Below are 27557 nucleotides of genomic sequence, written 5' to 3'. Positions count from 1 at the left end.
GTTCAAATGGGAATTCTTGCACTGTTAAGGCATGAAACTTCGTATTTAATGAATCAATGTGTAGGTGGCGAAGGCTACTACATGCTGGAACATATAATTCGAGGCTGTGTGACCACGCTTGGCGAGAATTCAGCTCCCTGGCAGATCCTGCGTCCCGTAAACTTTTGCGGTTGACTGTACATACAAAGGCCTATAGCTGAAGAAGGCAGGAAAACGGCCCGACGCTCCACACTTGTTCACTAGCCGTCGCTGTGTCATACGTCATAAGTCGTATGCCCCGCTTCTTCCTACCGCAAGAAAAATCGAACAGCAAATGTCGACAATAATTGTCGATGTAAGCGAATAGCACGCACGTACTTGCGCGATAACGAACGAACAAGCGAACGAGCGAATGAGCGAGCGAGAGAGCGAGCGAACGAAATTTTTCAAACGTATGAACAAACGCTTTCCTCAACAAGTCCGACCATCGACCAATGACGAAAAGGGCCGAAAAAGCCCGAGAAATTCATTCGCTCTAACGGGTGACGATAGCGATCGAGTGGCTTGCGCTCAGCAATTATACGCTAAGCAGCCATAGTCATAGCCAGTGCCATGGTCATCGAGCTACAGTGGCCGGTTGGATTAACCTTAATACAACAAATACTACAACTGTAGCCGTAATTATTCGACGCAAGCCAAGCGCTTCGTGTCTACCCTAGTTTAATGAGTAGGCTGCGTAGAGACCGGCGAATTTCAGACATTAGAAGCATATTGCATTATTGGTCTGGTGTTAAGGCTCTTCACAGATCACACTCACCTTAATTAAAGCAAAAAATGTAGACCTGTTCGATGCCGCAAGGCATACAGTGAGAATAAGAAGAGAAAGAGTGGCTTTCAACGCCACCGGTAGTTGCTCATTTCGAATCTCTAAAGCGAAACGTCGAAAAAGAAAAATTCGCTAAGATTAGGATGCCTGCTTCTCCATTCCGTTACACTGCCGACGGTGTGGAGGAAATCCTGATTCTATGAGGAAGCCTTCACGTTAAACATTACAAGGCTGTACGCATTCCTGTCTGGCTGCTACATTAAAGAAATAAGTATGCCTAGTGCCTCACAGAGGCGACAGTACCGCACGCTGGAATCAAGGAAAAAAAAGGAATTACGAGCCTCAGTTACATCTTTATTTTTTTTTCTCTTTTGCGCTCTTTCAATTTTGCAATGCTTGTCTCGCGACAATCGCACACCTTATACGCTCATCACGTTTAGCCGTAGAGAACTAGGAAGGAAGACAGAAACAACGAAAGAAACAGCGCATACTTACAGTCAGTTCACAGTTAACGCCGTACTTGTCATGCCAAACGCCAACCGCACGAATTTCCTATGTCAGAAAGTCGCGTCACACGCTACAGCCTCCCTGCGCACTATACGCGATAAAATTCCCAGGAGAAATAGAAAAAGTTAAGTTAAGAACACAGTTAAGCAGTTAAGCTGCGAAAGGAACGAGGAATGATAAAGCAAGGACTGCAATACGAATGTAGAACTGAGAGACGAGATCTTTGCTTTGTCGCTTCACAACTTGATCAAGTATTAACATTTTTTTTTCAAATTTTATTAGTTTGCTCATTTCTCTCCGTGTTTCAAGTTTCACCGCCTTCCGCGAGCATTTTACGATTACGGCCGCACGGCGCTATAAAATAATTTACACCCTTAAATGTGAAAAGGGTGTAAATGTGTCTATAACTCACACCCTTAGGGTGTTGTCTGTATAATGGACACCCTAAGGATGTGAGTTATAGACACATTTACACCATTTTTCACTTTTTAGGGTGTAAATTATTTTACAGTGGGGACCGCTCCTGTTCTTTTCCGTCGGTCGGGGTCTTCGAAGAAAAAGAACGAGAAACGGAGGCTGGCAACAGGGTTGAGGTTGCGATTGTGCTGTATCGCAATTTCATCCGGCGACGCGGTATGCGACAAGGCCTCGGCGTCTCCCCTCTTACATTCCCAGCACATCCTCTTCCTTCGGGCCACTACGACGCACGGCAGAGAGTTGGGTAAAGAACTCGCCGTAGCTTGAGGTGTTTTAACATCTGGCTGTACACTAAGAATTATTTACTTAACTTACTTAATTCGAGGGTGGCAGCGAGATTCACGTCTCTTCTCAAAAGGGTGTTCTGTAGACTCCCTCTGCCTATACGGTGTAGACACTGAAACGAGTAAATTACACCCGTATATAAATTATACCTATTTTACACCCATGAACAATTAAGTAGCGTAAATACGGGGCACACTTGCTTAAGAGCGTAAATCACACTTTTCTGTCGGGCTCTCCCACTTACAGTCTAATCCGTTGAGCCTCATACTGCTTTTCAAAAGAGCGTGCGTGTCACGTGTCGGTACGCATTAAATTTTTACTCCTTTTTGACACCCTCATTTGCTCATCGCTGGCAGCAGAATTGGCGCCCGTTCTCAAACGGGTGTTCTGCAGACATCTCTTACCTACGGTGTGAATTGAGAACCCGAATGTTAAATTAACATCTCTAAAGAAATTACACTAAATATACATTCCTAGGGGTGGGCCGCGCCACCCGGACGAAAGACAAAAGTATAAGGAAAAGGAGTTTTTGAATGGCAAGATAGACTAACACCCTTTCACCCTTGTAAGCGCCACTTTCCACGTGTTTACAGTTTACATTAGACACTCGTTTGGAAAAATAAACCAGTTGGTAGTATTGCACTCGTATCTTGTACCTCCTTTTGTTTTTCATCCGGGCTGCGCTGCCCACCCCTAGGAACATGTTATATCCCCAACTCCCCCAGCTTGCTGTGTTAACTAAATATACGTCCTTTAAATAGTCTAGAGGGGAAATAAATATGTTCATACGTGTAAACTCTAACTGAAGGTGCAAGTTAAGACCCTGAGCCGAAGATGTTTGCCGGACAGTCAGTAGAGAAAAGGCGAGGAACCTCCCAAAATTCTTCGTTGGAACGTAGAACGTGCGCGTCGTATGTCGCTACACACCGAGCATTTGTACATCGTTACATTACACGCTTATTTGTTCGTCGGCGACAAAGATTCGCGCCTCTTGTCCTGCAAGCATCCTTTGCAGGACAAGAGGCAAGGAATGCAGGGTGGTAATTTACACCGAAAGCGGTACACTTACACCCTAAAACAAGTGTGGGCGTGCGAATAATCGAGACTTCAGTCAAAAACAAGTGGAGCAATGTTTGTTATGACGATGCGTGTTTGATGCGATATTTTATATAGCTCGAATTTGTCGAATATTTGTTTCTAACGAATACAACGAGGGATGTAAACAAGAGTTGTTGAAGTCAGCAGGGAGAACCACTGATGATGCAACTGGAGAATTTTCCGAATTACTTTTGTTGAAGTGCTATAGGAAAAGTGGTCAGCATACGCGGGTGTGACAGCTACTTGGCAAAAGTATCCAGGAAATCGCGTCGGCACGACAGTTTCCAATTGTTAAATAAGGATGTCTCCGCTTATAGAGTTCTAGATTTACTGTCACTGCTTGGGCAAAATAATTTATTAATTAGTCGATTTCATCATAACTGGATTTTTTTTAACATGTACATTGTTCAGTATTGCACAATGTACATCAGCGCCGAGTTTTCAAGAAAGGAAACGCAAGCGAGGCAAATGACGGCTATTGTTGTGGGACAAGCAAAACCCCAAAGGGTGTAAAATTATCAGAGAGTGGGTGTAAGCCAGCTGGTGGTTCATGATTTTGGGAAGTTGCCGCATGAAAACAAAGTAAACATTTGTAACAGTGTACCCATTGAACGAAGGGAGTACTAGCAACATTATACGCTCAATCGACTCTATTCCCTACGTTAAACTGAATTTTCTAGCGCGGAAACTCTCCTTGAAAACCGCGTTAACTACCGGTCGAGAAGTTGCGACCGCTGAAGAAATTGCCGCCCCTATCCTTTTTACTAGAGTGTCTAAAGTGTCACACAAAGGCAACGTCGAACTTCGCTCGCAGGCTGCATGCCAACCGTTTCTTTCTTTCTCGTTTTTTTTTTCAATAGAGAATTGGCCTCTTAGTACTTCCACATTCCAGATTGTGCGGCATACCGCCAGACTTTCACTCACGCGTGACGTCATCTCAGCCATTAGCTTTTGCGGACCGCCCCGACATAGATTCACTCGTTAAGACACGTCATATACGGATGTCCGTGCAGAATAGTATGTACGGTATAGCGCTGACAACTAGGTGGTGAGTAGCAGTGCACGCAAGTGCGGCACCAGCATCCTCCGCGCTAGAAACGTTGCTGTCTTGGCGATAGCAGGGGGGGGGGGGGGTCGCAGCTATCACCTTTGGGAACCGACGCTCCCATTGATGAACACTCGTAACTGTCGCCGTCGTGATCATTCCCTGCGCGGTGTCACTCTAACTGTGCCGCGTTCTGCAAGCTGCCCTGTTACAGTACGCTTCATAAAAGAATTCCACATAGTCAACTGTACAGTGGACGTCTACCTAATGCGAAGCATTCGAGATCCGTGTAGAACGCTTGCACGAATAATGTAGCTTTTGTGTGGCGAACGGTGCGTTGTTCGTAACGGCAATATATCAGGTTGGAAGGAGATAAGAGCCTAGTGGCTCCAGGGAACACACCTATGTAACCAACACAGTGGCAAATAACCAGTGCGTATACCCAGGAGGAAAGGCCAATAAAGATGCGCTTAAAGAAAGAGGATTTATGGCTCGAGGGCCGATGCTTGTTGCGGTGAGGATATTTAGGTATACTTAGTTATTTTATCGTATAATGTTGTAGAGAACAGAGCCGGGTACTTTAGGGGTAGTTGAGGTTAATATTTTAAGCGGCTTCGTTATGCCGGGGGCTTCATGTAACTTGAGCCAAAGTCGAAATGCACAGTGGTATACTTCAGATTAATGAAAGCAACGGCGTATTTCTCGTGGTCATGTTGAGTTCCTTGGACTGTCACTTAAAGTGTGATTAGTTAGGTAATTAACAACGTCTACCTACCCAAAATTTTAAATATGCGTTTAAGGGCATAGGTTATCTCTGAAATGTTACGGAGAGCGTTAAAAAACAGCCACTGAGGCTGTTTCCATAACATTAAATTTCACGTGTTTCTCGTTCAAATCACGAAAGAAAACCGAGGATATATTAAAGAAAAAGAAGAACAAACTGACGTCAGCACCCTCAATATTTTTTTTGAAAGAAATAAACTCGCATGCACGCCGAAAGAAGAAATAAAAAAAAGATGCTGATGAGAGTTCTTGCACCTGTGTTCAACGCCGGTTTCCCTCATCATTTGGGACCGTGGTGGATTTCATACTGAATTACAACTACAATGACAACAACACCAAGTAGTATTAGTATTAATAATATGTTTATTATTATTATTATTATTATTATTATTATTATTATTAGTAGTAGTAGTAGTAGTAGTAGTAGTAGTAGTAGTAGTAGTAGTAGTAGTAGTAGTAGTAGTAGTAGTAGTCGAGTTTGTGTCGTCCATTCCGTGTAAGACACGCAGTAGCTTTCATATGGCATCCGCCGAACACAGCACAAAGAGAGAGAGAGAGAGAGAGATACGTGCCATAAGTGTTTGATCCGGGAATCTAAGCAAGCGTAGAAAAAACCGTCGAGGTCGCCCAATCTCGCGGTCTCGCTGCCTCCCCCTCCTTCCATCGTCCGACAGTTGCGCGCCCTTCCCATTCATTCCCACGCACGAGTCCACTTTCGCCTTCCGTTACGGGACGGGGGGGGGGGTCTCGTCCGACGTCTGCGGATAAGATTACGCAAGGGGTCTCCTCGACTTGATATCGTCGCAACAGCGGAAGCTGCACTCAACAACGATTACGCTGTGTCGAAGCGCGAGTCGACATAGTTGCGTGTCGGACGACGACTCTCGAAGAAAGCGTTCGTGCGTGCCTTGAAATAAAGAGAGAGAGAGAGAGAGAGAGAGAGAGAGAGTTCCCGGAGAAGAGAGAAAGAGAGAAGAGATAGGTCGGATGTATCTCGGTACAACGTTGCGCAGAATATCTCCGCCCGTCAGGCTCAAGTTAAAGGGCCCCCTCATAACTACGTATCTTACACAGCCCGCGAAAACGAGAAAAAAAAAAGAACAAGAAAAGAAGGACGAGAAGATCGCGGGACCAACGCTGCCATTGAAAGTGAGCCTTCGCGCTTGTGTCCTGTGCTTAGAGACACCGGATTTGGAGACACCGGTGGCTGTATTTAACGCGCATGCATGAACATGGAAGTTTCCGCTTGCGTTTAGGCCGGGGCGACAGTTGGCACGGACGCTGACGTTGTTGTCAAGCTGTCCATATGCACTCTGCTAATGGCGGCTGACCAGAAGGTGCAAGGTTACTTTTTTCACTGTCAACCACTTCGGATTCACTCCGAAAACTCTTGATGATGATGGCATCATCATCTCTCATCACATCTTTAAGTCCCCGTTCCCCTTACCCCTGTGCAGAGTAGCAGGCTAGAGCACCTTAGCTCAGACCGACCTCTCTGCCTTCTTTCAATTAAATTATCTCTCTCTCTGTCTCTTGGCCACGCTGGGTTATGTCTATGGCTTTCTGGGGCTCAAGACGAGTTCGCGGGTTCGATTATTCGCAACCTCAGCGGCTGCATTTCGAGGACGGACGGATTAAATTATGTTTGGGGACACGTACAAGAACGCTAGCGCATTACAGGGGTAACTGGAGATCGCAGGGCTAGGCCTTCGTCCTGCAGTGGAGATAAAAATAGGCTGATGATGATAAGAGGGCCAGGTGGTCGAAGGCAATTCATCGACACCGCGCTCTCTCCTTTCCTCTTCCCCACACACACAGGCAATACGACGTGTCTCAATTCCCACACGTTGCTTTAGAACGTTAAACACGTTAGAACGTTAGAAGTAAGCACGCAATGAGTCGGCAGAAATATTGTTTCAGCTGTTCGGGACATAGGCATGCGGCTTTGCGTCCCGCGTCTAATGAAATGCATAATTCGGGCCTGACGCAAGACGAGCGTTTTAAGCGCAAGCGCAACTGGCCAGCTCTTCAAATCGGCGGTGTTTGTCTGAGGCCGCGAAACAAGCGAAAGAGGAAGGCGCCTGGAGGTGAAGAAAACCGCGCGCCGAGTATAGTACGATGGAGCGCGGTCAGTATGGATGGATGGATGGATGGATGGATGTTATGAGCGTCCCCTTTGGAACGGGGCGGTGGGTTGCGCCACCAAGCTCTTGCTACTATACTGCCTAATATTCTACCTAGGTTAAACAATGAAAAAAAAAACGCTGTGAACTACCACGCCCAAATTTTCTGATCCCGTATTGCGAACTGTGCTTTTGTACGTCTCCGTCTTTTGTCGTTTCCCTACTTTTCTTCCACCAATCCTCCAGTCGCCTCTTACTAATGTCTATTGCGGACATGTTTGCTTTACCACTGCTCCCTCTGAACCCAAGGGCTTCAAGGAGGCCAGTGGTGCCTAAATCGACCGCTGGGTAGACGCGCGCGGCAAAGTACCGCCACCTAGAGGAATGTGAAAGTAACGACGAGCGAAGTGGAGATCGAGAAACAAGGCGAATAGGCGCGGAGGAGGAAGGTAGCCGGATGCGCGCTGGGTTGACCTCCTCCGGCAGTTGCTACTGGTTTCCTTCGCGACGCATACGTAGTGGGGTTCGTGTGGTGGTAACGACGTCATCACGCGCCGTACGTAGTGCTCGCGACGGGGAGCCGACGATGGCGGCTCAATAGAGAGTTTTAGTATTGGCCTCGAGCTCCACCACTGGAAAAGCTGGCGCCACCGTCGGCGTGACGAGCTAGGAGGGATCACGTGGACATAGCGGCCGCGTCGGCTGCTTCGGGCGTGCCGAAGGGAGCTGAAAACGAGTTTAAATTCCCTCGAACGCTGCGGTCCTCATTCAGTGGCGAAATTTTCCCGCTTCGAGTGTCTCCTTTACAACGCTTGAAAGCACTACAATAGGTAGTGGCTGCCTTCGAAGGCGCGCAACATGGTAGGCTACTGCTAGGTGCCGCAGGGCCGGACGCACGTAAGGGAGGCCGGTGTCAGCTTTATTCACACGTAGCCGCAGGATAAGAAGCTGCGTGAAGCTTGGCTCGCGAAACATAAAACCGGAAAACAGTCATCGGCTGCAACTCGGGTATGCAGCAAGCACAGACGCGAGGAAGATTTCTGCTACGGTGCCGGGTCTGCGATCTTCGGAAAACGCGCACTGAGACGCTCGCCCGAGTCCGCTGCCCGACTAATGTGATGACGGTTTGGTGTATGAACTTGTCGATGCTATAGATACTGGCAAGTTCAGTGGAGTGGAAAGGCAGCGGTAAGAAGCACATTTAAAAAAAGCATGGCATATGGTCGTGTTTGTGTTATGAATTAATGCACTGAATTACAAAAAAGGAGCAGCGGGAAATTGCACGCTGAGAACACCGATAAAGATACAGTGTGTCGCAACTCGAGAAATAATATTGAAACGTCCAAGAATTTAGAAAAAAAAAGAGATTGAATCGTCGCGACGGCACATCACAGTCCCCGTAGGCGTCGAAGTCTCTACAATGAAATTATTTTTGAACAGCTCTGATAGCGCCCACGCAACAATGGTTGCTTGTATGCTGTCAAATGCTCATATTCTGCGGCCTAAAGCTCATGGCACGGTGCGAAAACGCGAGCGCGGGGAAAGCGGCACAGTGCGCGGACAAATATGCAGACGCGCACTCGGTCGCTGCGAATCTGCGCGATCGCTGCATTGAGGCTTCGTTCTATTACACTCCATTTAGTCATACAAACCCTATAAGAACATATTTCACATAGTTTGCTCTCAGCGTTTACCTACCTATCACGCAAGAAGCCGGTTCGGGAGACTCCATCACGGCGACCGAGTGCAGTGGCGTTCACTGTACACTGTAAAAAAAATTTCTTCAGTTTACGGTCAAAGTTGCAGGTAAAACGTTGCCGGACACTTTTCCGTTAATGAAAAACGGTGTTTCCGTAAAACGGACAGGCCGTAAAAATTATTTCCGTTAAATGAAAAATGGTGTTTCCGTAAAACGGACAGGCCGTAAAAATGTTTCCGTTAAATGGAAAACGGTGTTTCCGTAGAACGGACAGGCCGTAAAAATTATTTCCGTTAAATGGAAAACGGTGAGCTCCGTAGTTGTGATCACAGAATTGACCGTATTTTGCAAATAAGAAAAACGGTGAGTTCCGTAAAACGGAAATGCTGTAAATTGAGCCCCGTACTTGTGATTATAGTACATGACCGTACTTTGGTAATGAAGAAACGGGGACTGGAATGCTTGTGTTCTCGAGCCAAATTGTTTCGTTCATTGGAATAAGTTATTTTCGGCAATGAACCACCCAAGTCGTACATTACAACGTGGATAACTTGCAACATCATTTAAGATATAGCTGGAAATGGGGCAGAAATCATAGCACACAGGAAATACACCACACAGAATGTGCTGTGTTTGCATGTTTCCTCCTAGTGTCATTGTTTTCTACACCGCTTATTCTTCGTGTCAGTGTCGTCATGTTGCACTTGGGTTCTACACCCAACATGTACACAGCATACACACAGATTTGTGTTCGAGAAACAACAAGCCACTTGAATCTGAAAAAACCTGTGTTTATTCTGCTTTACTGAAAAAAGCAGAGTGAGACCGGGCTAGTTGGTATTCTATGCTGAAGTGACCAGCGCAAGAGTGAACGCGGGACACTAAAAAGGTGACAAGAACAGGTGCGAACTTCCAATTGGTGTTTATTACGAAAAGGCATGTATATATACTCTTGTGCACTTGATCCTAATCAGTTACAAGAGCCCACTAGGGCCGCCCCACATCCTAAGGCGGCCTCCCACATACAGACCTCAGGTATGCAAATTCTTTAATGTCAACGCTAGGGATAATTTGCTAATGCAGTTGCCTTATGCGTTATCTGCCCCCTCAATGATGGGCCTAGTGCTTTCTTGTGCATTGCTTGCTATTATTTCTGTTTTTTCAGAGTGCATGACATTTGCATTGGGAGTTGTGGATTCCAAGGAAATCCTCTCTCCCTTTTGTACTTTTGTGTTATGTTCCTGTAGTCTCATATTTAGGCACCTTCCCGTTTGTCCCACGTAACGCTGCCCACAGAAAAGAGGTGTGCTATTCACTGCTCCCCCTGAGCATTTCGACGAAACCTTTTCTGTGAGCAATGTTGCATGAAATTGATTGTCTGCTGACAGGGCTGGTTTTGGCACATAACTGAGATAACTTGTTGGGTGCGAGAAAAACGACCGAAACTCCCGCCCTTTCGCCTATTTTCTTTAGTTTATGCAAGATAACGTGAATGTATGGGATGACTGCTAGATTCCTGCGAACAGTATCACATAGGTCTAACTAAAGAAAATAGGCCAAAGGACTGCAGTCTTGGTCATTTCTTCCGCGCCCCGCAAGCTATCTAAGTTATGTGCCAAAACCAGCCCTGTCAGCAGACAATCAAAATCATGCAACATTGTGCAGAGAAAGGGTTTCATCAAATGCTCAAGAGGAATAGTGTATAGCATACCTCTTTCCTGCGGGCAGCGTTACGTGGGACAAATGGGAAGTTCCCTAAACTTGAGACTACAGGAACATAATCGGAAAGTACAAAAAGGGAAAGAAGGTTTCTTTGGAATCCATTGCTCCCAATGCAAATGTCATCGGCTGTTTGAAAAAACAGAAATAATAGCAAGCAGTGTGAAAGAAAACACTAGACTCATCATTGAGGCAGCGGCTATTGTAGAATGCAACTGCGTTAGCAAGCCATCTCTATAGCACTGACTGTTAAAGAATTTGATTATCTGGGGACTGTATGCAGGAAGCCGCCTTAGGCCTTGGTGCGCTCGTTTATTTGTGATGGCCATGTTGACTTGCACGATTGTAACAGATTATGATCAAGTGTGCAAGAGTACATATACATACCTTTTTGTAATGAACACCGGTTGGAAGTTTACGTCTGTCCTTGTCGCCTTTTTAGTGTCCAGTGTCCACTCTTGCGCAAGTCCTCTCCGCATGGACACTAGAAATTAGCTGACTGGAGGAAGGATTGGTTGAGACTTGGAATGACTGGCTGCTTGCAGAGGCTTTCGGCTTTGCCTGGAAAGAAAGAAACACCAATCAATTAAGGCTGTTCAATTATTTACTATCATCATCACTATTGTTTTTCAGATAAACAATGATTTCGTATTCACAACTGTCACTACAAGTGCTCTTGTCAAAAGAAATGGTTCAGACTCAGCCATGTTGGTATATATTCATTCGTAGCCTTATAGCATAAAAAGCTTCAGATAGAAAGGACCCAAGTCAATTGATGGTTTGCTTGGATGTCACGTGCACATTATGACATTCGGAGATTACATCTCCCATATTTAGGTAGAGCTGCCATGGCCACATACTGCAGACCATAGCTTTCAACTTTCACTGCTCCATTGCTCCATTAAACAACCTTGCAGGTTTTACTGTTTCCCAAAACAATGAAGTACTCTTGAAACAAGCGCAAACCATGCATGTTGTTTACTTCCGACCCAGAACAAGCAAGCCAAAGATATTGTCCAGCTGATAGGCTGGTAGAATAGCAACAATAGCAACAATACAAAAAAACCATGCTTGCACCACAACTGTGTCACAACAGCTGTCAGCCCCTTTCGGATATGGTTTGTGTCACGGAAGAAGTATCAATGTGTAATATTCTTTTTACTCAAGCAGTGAAAATTGAAAGTTACGGTCATGAATGCATCAACATACCCTTCCCATCTTCATAAAAAGTTATAATATTGCACTGTGTTCACCGAAAAATTTGCCCTTTTTGTAACGAAGCCTGCAATTATGCCTGGACCCCATACATGGCTCTGGCAGGCAGTACTGTTTATTCTGTCCGTTTCTTGACTTGCAATCCCATAACGAAACAAATAATGCAACATATTTTTCCAGATTGCATTGCTTCATGTGAATGTGCTTAATTTGGGAAATTTCTGAAATGAATCAAGCCTCTCCTAAAAAAATTTAAAGTAGAGTAATTCATTAACGTGCCTAAACATGAGCACTTCCCGTGGATTTTGAGAGCCAATGAGGACAGAGCTATTTGCTCAAATTTCTACGACTCATGGCAACAGGATGGCCAAATTCCGTGCTATTAGTAAATGCAAAGAAAAAAAACTGGTAAATTTATGCAATGTTTCTTTCCAAAATTTTTCTTCTTTATACCATAGTGGGGATACTCTGTGATAATTAGTTGGAATTAATGCTATTGGCCTGCAGTCTGGTACAAAATATTTTTAAAACCGCAGCGACAACACTATTTCCTTAAGGATCTATTCAAAATGCAGATTCGGTAAAATCCAGGGAAAATGCTTTTAACTAAACAGGTAATTCTATATTGTTTTTTGCAGAGACACCTTTTTTTTTCTTGGAAAACTAAGGTTAATTTTATTGTCGCCAGGCTCGGGCAGCAAAATAAATTTTTAAATCAAAATTAAAAGTGATCGCCAGGCATGTCCAGTTGAATTTATCTGAACATGCCCTACTGTCCGCAGTACACATGTTGCCACTTTAAAGGCCCGCAAGAAGGCACCGGTTATATTTTCTAGGGCAAGAAGGCAATGAAGTATGTTACTTAAGGCAATTAGTCACAGGAGTCCTGGATCAGTAGAAAAAAATTTAAAGACTATAAATTGTTTAGAAGACTTAAGTCACATAAAGGTACCATCATTGCATTGTGCTAAAACTAACCTAAGAGACTGAAACCTGACATGATAAAAATGGAGCTTGAGAATGAAGGCTTGCTCAACAAGCAACAGAACGACAAAAAATGATGCATGATAAATTTAAAAAAACGCGCTGATGAGGACGGTAAAGAACTAGGCACCATGACGAAATTTGTAAATATGCAAGCATAGGATGGAGTCAGTTGGCGCAAGCCATATATATTTACAGATTACTAGGAAAGGCCTTCGTCCCGCAGTGGACATAATGTATGTGAGAGCACTGTGCCCCTTCGATTATGCAGTCCCAGACTGTCCGCAAACCACCTGCGGCTTCTGGTCTGGCTTGCATTGACAGAAGGGCACATCACAGTCATGTGATCCCGCTGCCTGGGACTGTACAAGGTTTTGTTTGAAAGCACCGTGATTGGAAGTCGCTCTCCTGGCTGCTGTTGTCTGCTATTAGCTACTTAAATTATGGGGTTTTACGTGCCAAATCCACTTTCTGATTACGAGGCAAGCCGTAGTAGAGGACTCCGGAAATTTCGACCACCTGGGGTTCGTTAATGTGCACCTAGATCTAAGTACATGGGTGTTTTCATATTTTGCCCCCATTGATATGCGGCCACCGTGGACGGGATTCAATCCCGTGACCTCATGCTTTTAGCTACTTGTAGATAGCGCCCTACCCAGCAAATTCAGTAGCGTGGTCATCAAAATGGTGCAGTCTCAGAGGCCATGCCGCCGACACAACCATAAAGCTTGCATAATGGAATCGCAGCCTGAGCACACTGAACATGTTAACAAAGCTCACTTTACATCGTGCTCTCGCTCTTCGGGCCCCTTAACCGCTGTATTCAAGCCAGCTCATTCATTTCCTGTAAAATTTAAGCGTCATTGCCACACAAAAATAAGCAAAAACACGGTTGTGCCACATCACTGTTCACCCACAAAGCACAGGCCGATATTCTCTAAGCTCGTGAAACCGTCTACTAAAGGCCTGACGTGTGTCTAGGACAAAGCGCGTCTACACTGTCTACTAATCCTGCACATCCAAAAGCAAAATTTCGAATTTGGGTAACAGAAGGAATCGGCACACATGTCAACGGCAATTGGTGAAGCTCTGATTATACAGGTTGTCCCATGTAACTTGAGCCAAACAATAAAAATATGCAAATGTGACGTAGCTCGACAGAACCAAGGTAACATTGTTTGCTGTAACTTGGAGATACTTAGATATTTTTTCATTCCACCACAATAAATATTTTATCTTCATTAATTAATCAACTTTTCAAATATAATTAGATTAGAAGTGTCCATGAGAAAATTGTAAAGCAACATGAAAAGCTCCCCATAGAGCTTTCTGTTGTCCGAGACATGCTGCGTAGAAGTGTTTTTTCGAGAAAGAAGCTTGCGAATACACGCAAAGTGCTGCGAATATGTGTATTTAGTGTGTATTTGCAGGCTTCTTTCACGCTAGGAAAAACACTTTTATGTAGCATGTATTAATCATAATATTTGAGAAGTTGATTAATTACATAATACTAATGATTTAACCTGGCAAAAAAAAAATGAGTATCTCGAAGCGAGGGCAAACAACATTACCTTGGTTCTGTGCAGTTATGTGGCATTTGCATATTTTCAATGTTTGGCTCAAGTTACGTGAAACACCCTGTATGCGACGCCAGCTACCAGCATTAAATATCTACATGCAATATGATATGTTTCCTCGTCCACCAGTTTCACTCATCTGAACAGCGAAATCTACCTGTTTACAATGCATATAGCAATGAGCATGACAGATTTCACGAAACACATCAAGAAAAGCAAGCATTTGCACCTGATCACTGTGCTTTGCCCTAAAAAAACACAAGGACTAAGGTTGCAGCAATTCGACCACTCATGAAAACCTCGCACTATGGCACACAAAGCATCGGTTTAGCGGAAGCAATAGCTGAGTGCATGATATTTTCTGTCTGGAACGCACAAAGTACACATAAACACACAGCCTCTTTTAAAACATGGCGTCAAGCCCCATGCATCTTTTTAAGACAGCCGCCGTCTGGTAGCTACTTGCATATGTCTGAACAAATATCTGCTGACAGCTCCGAGAGTCCGCAGAGTCTGTGACTTCTGGTAAAACGAATGCGATACTGGCTGCCCTCGGACTGGTGGATGGGGCTTCGGAAGCTGATTGAAAAAATCGAATGCGGGACAGCAGTGCTAAGCAGTCCAGGACTGTCAAGGACTGATAATCGAAGAGGCCCACTAATGCTTTGTGTTCCTATCCTATGTAATCTCTTCATACTGATCAGCTCAAGCTGCATGGCAAAGAAGTCTCTTGTTAGTGCTGTGAAGACAAGGCTCTTGCCCAAACATTGGCTATAGAGACGACCATCGTTCGACAACTGTTGATCTGTTCATAGAAGTGAGAATTCCACGACAAACTTTTCAATGAAGTAAGCAATATGATGATGAACTTGTTTCACAAAACTTCATAAGTACACCTGACATTTGACTGACTTTTGCATGTAAGTAAATATTATGAAATTGTCGCTGTGAACAATTGTCCCCGACTGCTGTACACTTGTGATAAAAAAATTAACCGTATTTGAAAGTTTGTATAATTAGCCAGGAGAGCCGCACTTGCTGGATGGCTCATCATTTATTTGGAAAAAAATTCAGCAGTGAGCAGCAATTGTATCACTAATGACCTTGAACATCTCTTATAATTATTAATTTGTAAACACCTGTTGTCGAACAGCCCACCTACTGAAGTTGTGAACACATTGTACACAATTATAGCACATACTACATGAAATAATATCTGTAATAGACCTTACCAAATACAATATTAGTGTGGCGGCAGGTCAAATGGCTCCTTGCAATGCTTGCGTCCTTCCTGGGAGAACAAGAAACGACATTAGGCTTACACTGACAGCACCAAACCACATAATTTAAGTTGCAAACAAGTGCCCGAGAACATAGGAAGTTCTAATTAGATATGGTCAACCTGCTTAACCATGTCACAGACATTGAATGACAGAATGTACTTTTATGGAGCCTCAACTCCATGAAATACATGCTAATACAAACATGCTAGTACACAGAATCAAATTGGATGCATGAAAATTCTCAGTGAACTTTTCTTTCCTAGCAACCACAAGTTGCTCTTTGTGAAGTGCAACAAGTGAGTGTCTAACCTACACTAAGAAGGTGGAAAATTCGGGATCCTTTCTGGTGAATAACTAACCATATCTCTACGGGTACCCAGCAACACAAAGGTGAATTGTAAGTATTATATTGATTAAAGAAACAGTTCAGTGCTACCAAGCAAGTACAATAAATAAATTATTTCAAATTCATCTTCATGTCAGGCTAATCAAGTTAATTTTCTTTAGATCACATGAGAGAATGGTTCGAAAAAAATATTGGAATCTGTCAACAATGTTGAAGCAATTTTATGACGGCCTGCAGATAGCAGTTGTTGAAATAAGACCTGGGGCAGGGGGAGAAAAGACAAAGTGTGATAAAACAAAATGGGGCCTGTGCTGAGCAGCTACTAAATGCAGTTTTATTAAATTATGATGTGCAAAACAGCAGATGTAAGAGATGCGAGACCCTCAGGTGGCATTTTGCAATGTTGTTATGATAAATTGTTTCAAGGAGCATGACTCCTTAACCCTTCGAGGGTCAATGACGTAAATATAGCGCACCGCGAAGTACAAAAATGGTCAATGCCGTATATTTACGGCGCTGTCTGTAGGTTTAAAAAGCGCGACAATTTCCTAACCTTTTCTTTTCTGTCATGTGCTGCCATTATGTGGAAATACAGGGAATTTCTTTAGCACGCCTCGCTCTCTCAGTTTTCGTTGCATAGTTTGTTTTAGAGCTAGTTTGCTCCTGCGCATCTATGTACTACCGCTAGCGCATTGGCATGCGCGCGGGCGGGTGGCGGTTTGGGTTTTGTTTTCGCAGGCCGTTTCGGCTTCTTGCGCTTGCAAAACTGATGGCTATCTCGTTACTAATCGCTGAAAAGGCTACTGCTTGTTTCTCGCTCATTTAGTGCTTGCAGGGGTGCGCATAGGAAGGTTGCTGCCGTGCATGCGCTTCTGTTGCTCCTTTTTTTTTTTTTTTAGACTCGCGAAAACTAATTGCATCTGGTTGGCGATAAGATGAAGATTAGTGGAAGTTTGTCACACGTTTTGATTTTTTGATGGGCACACAACCGCACAGTTTTCTTGAGTGCGTGCACCTACACAGTTCGATTACGCTATGGATATACTATCATAAGCAATATGAAAGGGAACACAAGAACGCATGGCAAACAGCCTTGAAACAGACTCGGAGCGATACACAGATGGCACTGTGAAAAACGAAGGGGGTAAGGAGAGCGCTCTTCCACTAACTGTTGGCACCCCCACCACGCTGGCATTTCTACAAAGGAGCAGCTTACGTCATGGATCGTCCAACAGCCGATAAGACGGTGATCGTCGCCAGTGACCTACACCGTTTCACTTTCTTTTCTTTCATTCTCTTTTTTTGTTCGTGCAACCGCTTGATAGTACCCCGAGAAGTTTGCCCTGTATTTCAAACCAATTCTTTATTTGAATCGACGCACTCGGTTGTCAGTGGCACCTTGAACAGCGGCGACGCTCGAACCAATGACGACAGAGGAATAGAATAAAGAAAAATTAAAAAAAAAGAACATTGACAAACTGTCTCTCATGCGACTGTTGCACGAAGTTCGTTCAGAAAAAATTCACGTCGCACACTGCAGTGGCCCACGCAGAGCAGTCAACTCCGAATTTGTAGCCTCAAGATGCCTCGAGTGCCTCTTAAAGAGCGGGAAGATATAATAGAAATGTCTAAAAGAGGTTGTACGCAGCGCAATATTGCTCTCGTGACAAGCCGCCCATTGAAAACGGTCAACCGGATTATCCAGGCTTACCGAGACGAAGGACGCATAAACGATGCACCGCACTGCACACGACCTCGATCAACAACGAACGACCAAGACCTTTGCATCGTGGCTGCCATCAGCGACAAGCCATTTCAAAGTGCAAAAGACGTTCGAGGTGCTCTTGGCTTGAACAACTTGAGCGACAGCACGGTACGACAAAGGCTTAGAGAAGCAGGACTGCAAAGTCACATCGCCGCAGAGAAACCTCTGCTCACCGCAGCCAACAAAGCGGCTCGCCTGAGGTTCGCTATGAACGCCGCAGCTGGAGTGAGAGTAAGTAGAAGCATGTAGTTTTCTCTGATGAGTTCACATTCTCGAGCCGCTGGGACCAACGAAAGAGAGTGTGGTGGACCGCTAACACACGCTTTAGTCCGCAGAATATCCAGGAGGTGGCCGCCAGTGGACACGTGTCTGTGAACGTCTGGGGGCGATTTCCCACGCAGGCCTAGGCCCACTGGTGAGAATTGATGGGAGGTTCACCAGTGCTGCGTATTGCACTCTGCTCGAGCACCAGATGATCCCCTATGTGTTGAACAGGCCGCACCCGGATGGGTGTTATTTTTTCCAGCAGGACTTGTCTCCCGTTCACACATCGAAGGACGTGGCGCGCCTTTTGGAAGAGCGAGGGGTAATGCAACTTCAGTGGTGTGCGAAGGGTGCCGACATGAACATTATAGAGCACGTTTGGGGCCGTATGAAAGTGAACCTTTCGAAGAGCTCACTAGAACTGGCGAACTCCGACCAACTATGGGAAGCAATAGAACATGAGTGGAAGCCCGCCTTCAGCGTGATACCGCATTCATCGAGGCTGTCTACGCGTCTTTGCCTCAAAGAATGGAGGCCGTCGTTAAGTTGACGGCGGCATGACGCATTATTAGGACACCAACGAACAAAGCAAAGGACGAGGATAAGCTGCAATAACGCTATTGCCTTATTTCATTTGCTTCAATATCTTTTTAATATTCAGCAAGCGCCAATAAATTTATTTTGAACTCACCCTTAAAGACAATTTTTTCCCGGTTTAGAAGATTTACCACAAATCAATATAGAAGTCCGGAACAGTGCTATCTTTTGTAATGATTCGACGCAAAAGGTTACCAGTGACGCAATATCGAACTGTGTTATCACTGTCTGCTGGCGATGTGAAATTCCGCACTTTGCAGACGCATGGCGGGAGTGTGAACAATTGTTACAACAGCGTCCCCCTTTCCACTTTGTTTCTGATGGTGGCCGCTGCGTATCACCCATATAGCTGGGTCTGAGGGTGTTTTCTACGCGTTCCTGTGTTCCCTTAGATATTGCTCATAATAGTATGTATTAGTGTAAGAGCAGGAACATTTGAGTCTTGCAAAGTATTCTCATGTGCACATTTTCAAAGCCTTGAACTATAACAATGTAACAAATTTTTTACTCTTATAGGTTTATTTCCTTTTTTATTATTGTTATTCATGAATAAAGAGTACATATGGTATACCAACGCAAAATAATTTTTTTCTGGCTTTACGGACACCCTAGAAAAATTACGGTAAATTTTTTTCGAAATAAGTCCCTAAGAATTGGAATCTGCAATAAAAAAAATCGGCCCTGGGCGGTCGAATATGGCGAAAAAGATCGACCCTCAAAAGGTTAATTATATTCATGTAATCTTTAGAAACGGATGGCATAAAGGACATACTTGTTGACAGTTTCATGTGAGTCATGAACGCGATGCACGCGGGAGTTAAGCATCTTTAAAAAATGCTCTAGAAACTTGCAAAAAGCAAGTTTCTATAACCTCTCACAACACCGAGCTTCACCTACAAGTGTTGTAACATTTCCTTGCAACGTGCAGCACTGTTTTCACAGACATAGTTTGAATCACTGTGTCACAAGCTCTGGAAACAAAAGTGCATACGTAAGTGCTAAACAAGCACATATGATGCCCTACCCCTACCCCTACTGCACAGACACATTTATCTACACCAACACATGTAGATGGATTATGTCATCCATTTGGTAGCTTCTGATCATGTTCCAAAGCATGAATCTCATAACTGCAAATTCTATAAGAATGTGACACCGACTGATTGCTTGGGGACAACATGAAAAGACAGTAGGCCAAACAACACGAGCGCAGGCTAAGACTTTTGGTTAATTGCGCGCGCGCGCGCATGCTCACACACACACACAAACACACACACACACACACACACACACACACACACACACACACACACACACACACACAAACAAATATTAGGCCTATTTGTCCTGCCTAGTTGCAGCTGCAGGACAGCGGGATGTTGTAAACAACCACACAGTTGAACTGCTGCATGTGCCTCTTGCTACTTTGCGTGAAGGCCTGGTCTGATTCACCTTTTTGAACACAGATTTTGAGACTATGGCTGACCTTCTGAATGTGATCTAACAGTGGTCACACCACTGTAGGCCAATGTTAGACCTAGGTATAGAAGTTCTCGACTTGTTGAGGATGCTATTTCGTGCTTCTGTGACAGAGCTTCAGTCGAACAGTGCACTGATGTGAAAGGCAGAATTCCCTCCTTAAAAGACAGGGCATAGATGCAGTGCACATGACACTCACCAAAGAAAACAATGAGGTCAAGAAATGGAAGATCACTGTCTAGTGGTAGTTTTCCAGTAGAACACGTTGTGGGGCTACTTGGTGAAGGGCTTTCAGAAGATGAAGCGCCAACAGAGACAACACTGTAAGAAAGAACAAAGACAGGACAAGGTGCTACTTGCAACTGTTTATTGAGGTCAAAAGCAGCTGAATATATAGCCATGGGGAGAAGGGGAAGAAAAAAACAGAAGCATTGCTTGTGTGAAGGTGCACGCGCGAGAACACAGAAGATGAAGGGAATCATAAGATTAGCCAAAATCTAAAACGTATCTAAAAACATGCATTCATTTGTGTAAATATTCAGACACAGGCATGCTGACACAGGCATCCCCTCTATTCTTAATCTGGTTGGCCTCCAACAGTTCACGTGCCACAGTGTATTTGCTTTTAAGCACGATCGTTGTATCCTGAAGCCTTGCTTCACATACTTGCTTATTCTCATTCCTGCAGGCCTTGCAATGAAGTGGCAAGTTTGAGCCATAACTATTTTTCAGCGAAAGCTTGTGCTCCCACAGGTGTTCGCTGATACATGAGCCAGTTTGTCCGATATACTCTTTCCCACACTTCCACCGTATACGACCGCTTCTTCACACTTCACAAAAGGATTTGTATGTTTAATAGAACACTCTACTTTTAGAGTCACGAGATCCAATCAGGAGGCACGAAGTAGCAAGCTTTCGGGGCGCAGCAAAAACTACAGGAATTTTATATTTAGCGGCGACGTGTTTAAGATTACGCGCCACTTCGTGAGAATACGGTATCGCCACTGGATAAGGCAGAAATTCCTTGTGGGCATGAGGTCGGTATACCGACCCTGCAATTAATTGTTGCAGTATAAGTCTATGCACTCCAAGACTGTTAAACGTGCGATTGCCACTATGTGCCTTGAATTTACCCTTAAAAAATTGTGCTGTCATAAGGCACACAAAACCTTTGACGAACAGATTTTGAAGTTGAAGAAAGCTGCCTTTCCTTGTTTGGTTTTGAGCAAAGTTTCAGAGGCGTTGTTGAAAAAGGTGCAAAAAGAAAGAAACTGAAGCAGTGAAGAAGGTCAAACATTGGAAAAGAAAGCTAAACCAGTGGTGATACCGTATTCTCACAAAGCAGCGCATAATCTTAAACATGTCATCGTGAAATACAAAATTCCTGTGGTTTCTTCCGAGCCCCAAAAACTTGCTACTTTGTGCCGTCTGATTGGATATGATGACTAAGAAAGTAGAGTGTTCTAGTAAACACACAAACCCTTTTGTGAAGTACGGAGAAGGGGTCGTATACTGCATATCGCTGAAGTGTGGGAAGGAGTAAACCGGACAAACTGGCCAATGTATTAATGAACGCCTGCAGGAGCACAAGCTTTCACTCAAAAATGGTTATGGCTCAAACTTGCTGCTTCATTGCAAGGCATGTGAGAATGAGAATAAGCAAGTACGTGAAGCAAGGCTTCCTGATACAACAATCATGTTTAAAAGCAATGACACTGTGGCACGTGAACTTTTGGAGGCCAACCAGCCTAAGAAAAGAGGGGACACCTGTGTCGACACCCCGTCTCCGACTATTTACAGAAATGAACGCATGTTTTTAGATATATTTTTGATTTTGGTTAATCTTATGATTCCCTTCATATACATCTTACATATTTTTGCACATGCGCGTTCACATAATCAGTGCGTATTTATTTTTTTCTTCCCCCTCTCTTCATGGCTATATATTCAGTGCTTTTGACCTCAATAAACAGTTGCAAGTAGCACATTGTCCTGTCTTTGTTCTTTCTGACTGTGCTTTCTCTGTTGGCACTTCATCTATTGAAATGTAGTTTTCCCCCTTCCATGAGCTCATCTAGCACTGTAAAGAAGACAGAAAACAAATCACTCAACCCATTTAGTAGCCTTACTTCACGTTATATATGGTAAAAAGTTTCCAATGAAGCAGAATACCTTTACTACGCTGGTTCTTACAGCAGCTAGTGTTTTACGACTAGCTGACAGTGTTCTCGGCAGTGAAAAGTCGCAATTAAAGTGGTTGAGCAACTTTTTAATGTCTCCTACAAAGTGCCACGCATGTTCAAGTAAGCAATACTACTGAAAGGCAAGCTCCACTATCTGGGCCTGAAGATTTTCTGTGGTGAGCATTGAGCTGGAGCTATTCCTTGCACTCAAAGGTGTTTTTAACTTTTCTATTGGTGCACCTGAACACTGAAGCATGTTGTTTCTACAGGAACACCAGAGAGCACATTTAACCTTTGGTACCACCCCGACGTGGAGGGGAGCTTCCATAACCAAGTACAATGTTTGCTTTTAACAGTGCGTTCGCACTGCCTTTTAGCATGCATTGCCAAGAAGCATTTAATGGAGTTGAACGTAGTTGACGTCTCAGGTCAGACAACTTCGAGAAAGCCAAGGCCTATGACTGTTATGCAATCTGTACACAAAGGCAACCATCAATTCAAGCAAATTGCTCAGAGAGTTGAAACTACCTTTTTATTTTCAGTGCCAAGCAATCTGGGCATGTACAAAATGTTAACCGGACCAGGGCAACACGTGAAGTTTACATCAAAAAGTATGTGCTGGAGTTGTTCATAAACAGCACCACTACGGTTGGTGCTGTTTACAATATCCCACTGTCCTGCAGCCACAATTATGTAGGACAAACCGGCCGACGACTCAAGGATTATCTTACAAAACATGCACAGACCCTTGACACAACATGGGGGAGCAACATAGCTATTGATGCTGCTTTGTGCAGTTGTAGACCAAATTTTTAGCAGTGAAGTATCTTCATGACACATTTTCATAGCAGACATAACTTTCAGAATAGCTCCCATTATGCTAGCGTGCCATCACTTAACCTGCTTGGCAAATTGAAGTATTCAGATCAACCTGCCGAACGTTCTGAATTGGGCTGCTTGGTGCATGTTTAGAAGGGAACCGAACAGGGCTACAGACAGGACAAAGGGAATATGTTGCTGTGTACAACACTGTCACTTCATACTGGCAGTAGCACTGTTCGTTCCCTTTTAAATATTCATATCTTTTGGTCGCCTGACCACGCAACACAGCTGTGAGCTCAGGCTATAATTTTACATTGTTACATTGCCTTCTAATGTTGCACTTAATTACATCATCGCATACTCACCTGTTATAGTTAGCTCAACACTAGCTCACAGTGAGCTTATTCGTGGCTAATCTTAGTTACCATGGAGCCCATGCATGACAGTGCTAACGATCAGTGTGCGGTGTTGTTGCATACTCATTAAGCCAACACTAGACAAACAGTTATTTTATTGGTGCATGTTTTATCTGTTGCCTCAAATCTTGAACTCTGGCACTATAAGTGTTTTTTAAACACCACTCATATGTGCAACCAAGTCAGGTACGAAACAATATCCCTTTCAAGTTGACGTGCTCATACTGAACCAATTTGTTGCCACAGGAAAACAAATCATCTATTATCCTTTGAATGCATCTGCAAAAATTACTCTACTTGCATAGGCCTCGTCATTCCACCAACATTTGCAGTCACTGTCTATTAAGACTGCATATGCAAGACAGATATACAATAGAATGGCACAGCTTACCAGAACAAAGAGCACTACTCGACAGACTGCTCTGGCACACTTTCTCAGGCCCACTGGCTGAGAAACTGAGCACAAACCGGCACACAGACATCCTTCAGTGGTGCAATAGCTGCAATTGAAGCAAATATTATCAGGTATTTTCAGACGGTCATCCACAGTAAAGTAAAAACATTTTCATATACAAATGCTCTTGCACATAAGCTTGTCACCGAATTACCGATTGCTGTGGTATTGTTTGGTGTCTTCAATTGTATCATTCAGCTCATTTAAAAAAAGACTTCATGAAGCACCTTCTATTCGGCAAAACAGCAGACATTTTGCTCTACATAACTCACAACATGTATTTTAGAATAATTATTGTATTGATGCCTATATGCTGAAAATTAGTCTACGCAACTAGAGACAGTCAGTATTAGAACCAGCCTTTAACATCAGTGTTGACACATCTTTTGATTTTCTTATACCAGTTTGGAACATCTGTAATTTTGGATGTCCATTACACACTTTTGGGCACCGCTATTCTGTGTCAAGGTTACGTTAAAAATTACTTATCACATGCACTTGCTTTACAATTATGGCCGCAGATGGGCAAAATTTACGTGGCAATCCACTCCCAGATTACGTTAAATGCTGACGTATTGCGTCAGAACGTTGATAGTCAGCCTGGTAGCTGTCTGAAGTAAAAACAAAACAAAAACGAAAATTCGCGAGACATCTGATGCCGATTACCAGCTAGCAAAATAATCAATTTCTTCTCCAGCGACCCTTAATGGGTATCCACGCGGACACTTTCAAGTGCGATCGCGCACGATTGCTCGGGCTCGATCCCAAAGTGTTCCAAGGCACCGTGTTACACCAGTGTTACGTAACACTGCAGATCGCACGAGGTTACGGCAGCAAGCACGCTACACCGTCCATTCATTGTGATGTAGAAGCATCGCATGCAACATGCTCTATGAGGTCTTCATACACAAGCAGACTTTCGATTCCAGAAGCAGTCTTTCAATTACGCATATGAACATAGCGATTATGCACGCCAAGCACACTGCGTCCTAAGCTTAAGGAAAAATAGAATTCCGCTGTGATGCAATGCGTCGCCGAATACGGCTAACATAGTGTTACACCGCGCCGTGAGAGATTGCTAAGGGGAACACTAACTGCACTTTATTTTGGAATGCCAACGTCAGTAAACCAGCTGGCACATACAGCCGATAACGAACTGCTACAGACGACATCTTCGCTGATGTTGCCTACGCGCCTCAATGTACTCTATATGCAATCAGCACAACAAATGCTACACCGTTTATCACAGTCTCGCAATGCCGCGGCTTTATCAATCCTCATGGCCAAGCGGGAATGTCGTTACCACGACCTACTGGAACTCCAGACCTGCACAGATATGCGGCTTCTATGGGAGCAGCTTGCGCCCACTTTCGTTCAACCGACTGCCGTAGGTGGCGCTTTTATAACCTGTTCGTCTGCTACGCGGTGGGCGGTTGTGCGGCGTTGTAAGTAGTACAGAAGCTGTTGTGTTGCGACGAACTGCTTCTCTAGTTGACGATTTTTGCTAACACAGTGACAGAGATGTCACAAGGCTTTGGTCGGTCACTTGGCTCCAAAAGTTGACTCCCCGAACCTAAAAAATGTCGGAGCGTGTAGTCCGCTGCTCTCTAAAACAGCGTTAAATAGCCGCTCCCACTGCCTTTTCCAAGGAGATTATTATAAATCGCATTGTGTATAGAGTTCGCAACGTACCCAACAGTTTCATTGTGCACGTTGTAAAATTCGCGTCTGCGCTCTTTAGAAACTTGAAGCCACCGTAATGTTCGACGGCAGAACGATTACCACTCATTTTAACTCTTAAAAGTTGTCCGTGAATGCGTCACGAGTTCAAAAAGTGAATTACGCACACAGCTTCACTGCGTACGTATCTTCAGCACCACCGTTATGCTGCCGCCGTACTACGTGGAAAAGCTAGCTTTACAGTTTTAAAAGAGTTCCGTGACACGATTTTTAGGCCTGCACTGCAGCACGTTTTAAAGCACTGGGATCGCTTAATTTTTTGCAAGCTTTCTACTGAGCTAGACATCCAACGATATTAAAAACAAGATATGCTCACGTTCCCTTGAAACAGAATCGATCAGACTATTGCACATATCGGTTGGAGGACTTACTAGTGAATACTTTTACTATACTTTTACCAGATCATCTTCCTTTCAATACGGCACACAGTAGTAAATCCTAATGTCATCTACGACATTAGGCTGTCTGTAATCAACTAAAGAAAGCTAGATTATCCTATGAATCTTCTTAAGACAATTTTTCCAGTCTCTTAAGGAGGCTAGGAAAGGGAAATTTATGCCGTTGATCTAGCATTGCAGCGGCCACCTAAGCTCGTTGTTTACATTTCTTGCACCGCTCATCGTCTTCTAGTTTCATTATTCAAACGCAAAGCATTTGCAAATATGTCTTCTTTTGTATATTTGTGAATTTATTCATTTACCGCCAAAACAAGCGCTTTGTGCCTGCCGAAATGGCAAGACAAGCGCTGAACAGATCGCAGAAGCAGACGACAGCGAACAGGTTATGACTAGCGCCACTCTGCTCGTACGTTCTTTCCCTAGCGGCAAAAGGGGCGAACTAGACCAGGCGTGCTGGAGGAGGGAGATCTGTGCAGGTCTGTAGTTCAGTAGGTCGTGGTCGTTACAGGGCATTGACAGGGCATGCTCACACAACACAGTTGAGCCCGTCACCGGCCATCGCGGTGCATTTCGCACGCGCGACGTGCACCAACAACAAAAAAGGACACTTAAATCACTTACTTGCGTAGCAGTCCATCGTCGATTCCTTCTTATTCTTTCAGTGAAATCCCAAATGCAACAGGCATACCACCACCGCACACCGCCATTTCCAGCCGCTGTCCACTCTATACTGTTGAGGCGGAGAAATGCAACCCGTCGTGTAGAAGCGATGAAGGGTGGTAAGCAGCGCCACCGCTGAAACCTCTTCCGTTTGTGCGTGCGTACTACAATTCGCCTATGAATAATGTTCAAGCAGCGTTACTTATGGTGATATTATGTAACTGCTGGTAAACGTGGGTGGTGTCTTTTCTTTATATTCGTTGCGTGTTGATTTTTCGCTCTTAACATGCTCAGTTGCCCTCCACATGAAATTACGGACGGTTCTCCGTATTTCAAAAAACAGAGCTCACGTCCGTTTTTTTACGTAGAATTCCGCCGTTTTTCATGAAACTGAACGGTCTACGTAATTTTTACGGCAGGTTTGACCGTAAAATTACGGAAATTTTTTACAGTGTACGTATTCGGTAAAGAGATAGCGTCTGTAAACGACTGTGTGCTTTCAGTGTGCCCAAGAATATTATTTAGACAGTAAGAAACTTCTCTCGCTTCGAAATTACTAACAGGAATGTCCTGGAGAGCTCGCGCGTGGTGTTTTCAGTGAGCGCTGACAGCAAAACCTATAATGAGCGCGCCACGTGATCCCTCATACTACGCCAGCGAGGCGCTTCCGATAGATGGCGACTCCGTAACTCCTCGCCGCCAATAGCGTAAAACCCTTGCGTTAGCGTTAGCGTGCGACGCAACGCTAACGCAAAGGAAGACTGCACTGCGCGGCACAAGGTAGTGTTTTAGAATAGCGGAACGGAGAAAAGCGTTAACGTTAACGCAAACAA

At 44.3% G+C, this 27557-nt stretch overlaps 1 protein-coding gene across 13 annotated transcripts in view; it reads right to left on the bottom strand.

The window, feature by feature from the left end:
• The window catches only part of LOC135905116 (uncharacterized), a 595563-nt gene that overhangs the window by 161369 nt on the left and 406637 nt on the right, over positions 1-27557 (bottom strand). For 3 of the 13 annotated variants that reach the window (XR_010565321.2, XR_011515106.1, XR_011515107.1), the window contains one exon: positions 2100-2186. The exons of 7 other annotated variants lie outside the window; for them this stretch is intronic. The gene's annotated coding sequence lies outside the window, so the exon portion shown is untranslated. Of the gene's footprint in view, positions 1-2099; positions 2187-10012; positions 11103-15549; positions 15609-20250; positions 20384-22060; positions 22132-23863; positions 23973-26685; positions 26778-27557 lie in introns of those variants that run through there. 3 more of the 13 variants (XR_010565332.2, XR_011515105.1, XR_011515108.1) reach the window with 3 other exon arrangements.

This window comes from Dermacentor albipictus, chromosome 6, assembly GCF_038994185.2.
Source record: "Dermacentor albipictus isolate Rhodes 1998 colony chromosome 6, USDA_Dalb.pri_finalv2, whole genome shotgun sequence".
NCBI classification, from domain to species: Eukaryota; Metazoa; Arthropoda; class Arachnida; order Ixodida; family Ixodidae; genus Dermacentor; species Dermacentor albipictus.
Note: the sequence above shows the minus strand (reverse complement) of the source record. Positions and strands in the feature narration are given on the sequence as shown.